At 66.3% G+C, this 2207-nt stretch overlaps 1 protein-coding gene across 1 annotated transcript in view; it reads left to right on the forward strand.

The window, feature by feature from the left end:
- FGF8 (fibroblast growth factor 8) overlaps positions 1 to 2207 on the forward strand; it is a 15100-nt gene that overhangs the window by 4566 nt on the left and 8327 nt on the right. The gene's annotated exons all lie outside the window — the stretch shown is intronic.

Here is a 2207-nt window from a genome sequence, read left to right on the forward strand (position 1 = left end):
GGCGGGGAGCCGGCGTGGGTCGTGCGTGTGCGTGTGCCTCGGGCCTGGCTGCGGGAGCCGGGTGCGGATTGCAGGAGAGGAGCGAGGGTGGCGAGGATGGACTTGGATAAGATAAAGGGTCGGGGCTGGGGGCTGCTGCCCAGCCAGGGTCCGCCATCCCCAGAGTAGCTACAGGTGTGAGCAGCTCAGCGGTGGAGATGCAGGGGCAAAAGGGCACACACACATGCACACGCATGCACGCACGATACAAGCAGCGGGGGGTGGGGGGGAGGTCCTTCCCCTGCAGCGGGGGCACAGTCTGGGCCTGGGCTCTCTGCACGTCCAGGACCCCCCGGCAGCAGCCAGTCATTGCTGTCCACGGCCCCCCTGTATCCCGGGGGCAGGGGCGGGAGCTGTTTTGGGGTGACTGTCGTGGGGCTCCAAGGTCAGATGTGGGGTTTGTCAGGGGGAGTTTGGATGGGGTTGATGCTGCCGCCGCAGGTCCCTTCCAGCTCCACTTGGCTAGGATTTCCGTGACTGCTGCGAGCCAGACTGGAGAGCCAGACATGGGACCAGGGCAGTTTCTTCTGCTCCCTCCCTGGGGAGGACTCGCACCTGCCCCAGTGGTGGCAGAGAACAAGGAGCAATGGGCTCAGGCTGCAGCAAGAGAAGTTGAGGTTGGATATTAGGAAGGACTCGTTCCCTAGGAGGGTGGTGAAGCACTGGAACAGGCTCCCCAGAGACGTGGTGGCATCTCCATCCTTGGAGGTGTTGAAGCCCCGGGTAGACAAAGCCGTGGCTGGGATGCTGTAGCTGGGGCTGGTCCTGCTTGGAGCAGGGGGCTGGACCCGATGTGACCTCCTGAGCTCCCTGCCACCCTTGCAGGGCTCAGCCCCACCTGTGCTGCTCCTGCAGCCGTCTCCGCATGGGAGACCCCGGCCCACGACAGGGTGTCGCCCACCTCCAATGGCAGCAGACAGGTGGGGGGCTTGGGGCTCCAGCTCCCCCTCCCCGCACCCTCCTGCACTTGGGTCTTCTCCGGGGTAGAGCCAAGTCCCGCAGCCCCCGGCTCCCTCCAGCCCCCCACCGCGCACAGGGCTTGGGGAGGGCCGGGGTCGGGTTGGTCCTGGCTTGATTTGCCGTCCGGGGCTGTTTGCGGCGGGGGGGGGGGGGCGAGGGGGGGGGGGGGGGTGTGGATTAGCGTGTGCTGGGGGAGGGCCGGGCCCTGCGGTGTTTGCACTGGTGTCTTCCCCTGAAACTCTCCTTAATCCTCTTAATGTCTCACACTGGCAGGGCCCACCTCGCACCTTCCGCCCCAATCCACATGAGCCCAGCGCCGCCCGCTCCCTCCCTCCTCCCAGCTCCCGCCTGCAGCTCTTTTTGCCTCCAAGCCTCTTTTGGGGGGGTGATGTGTTGCGGGTGGGGAAACTGAGGCATGGGGTGGCGAGGTGACCAGACCAAGGCCACCTGGCAGGTCAGTGGCAGGGCCAGGAGTGTCCTCCAGGGGCTGGTGTCTCAGCTGGAGCAGCAGCCTGCCCCTGGCTCCAGGCTGGCTCGGGCTTTGCTGGTCCAGTGGCCTGGCCTCTAGCCCCGGCAGTGACCTCTGACCTGGGGGAAGATCTGGGGAGACCTGTTGTTCCCTCAGCCCCCCCAAAGCCCAGGCCCCCTTGTCAGGACTTTCCCTTTGCCCCCTGATGCCCCCTTGGTCCTGTCCAGGGGGTCACGGGGGCACCTATATGCCATGGCCAGCGGCTTGGGGTGTTTGTGGCAACGCCCGGGATTTCTTCCCTGTATCCCCCCCGCGCCCGTCTGCTGCGGCCCCTGCGCCGGGAGCGTCTCTGTGGCCCAGGGCCGGGGCCGAGCCGGCTGCACGCGGGAGCCCCGGGGCTGGGAGTCACTGGGGGCGTGCGCGGCGTGCTACATGCACACGCAAGGGCAGCCCTCGCTCGCCCGCGCTCCAGGCCATCGCTGCACACTGGAGAGGGGCTGAGTTCAGACGCTTCCAGAGTGTGTGGACACACACACACACACACACACACACACACACACACACACACTTCCATACACATATGCGCACACATGCCCCCTGTGCGTGCATGCGCAGGTGCCCATGTACACCCCCCTCCGTGCACATACATCCCCATACTCCCCCCCTTGCCCATGCATGCACACATGGGCACCCCCCCACACATGTACACATGCATGCACACATGGGCACCCCCCCACAC

This window comes from Alligator sinensis, unplaced genomic scaffold, assembly GCF_000455745.1.
Source record: "Alligator sinensis unplaced genomic scaffold, ASM45574v1 scaffold859_1, whole genome shotgun sequence".
Classification (NCBI taxonomy): domain Eukaryota; kingdom Metazoa; phylum Chordata; order Crocodylia; family Alligatoridae; genus Alligator; species Alligator sinensis.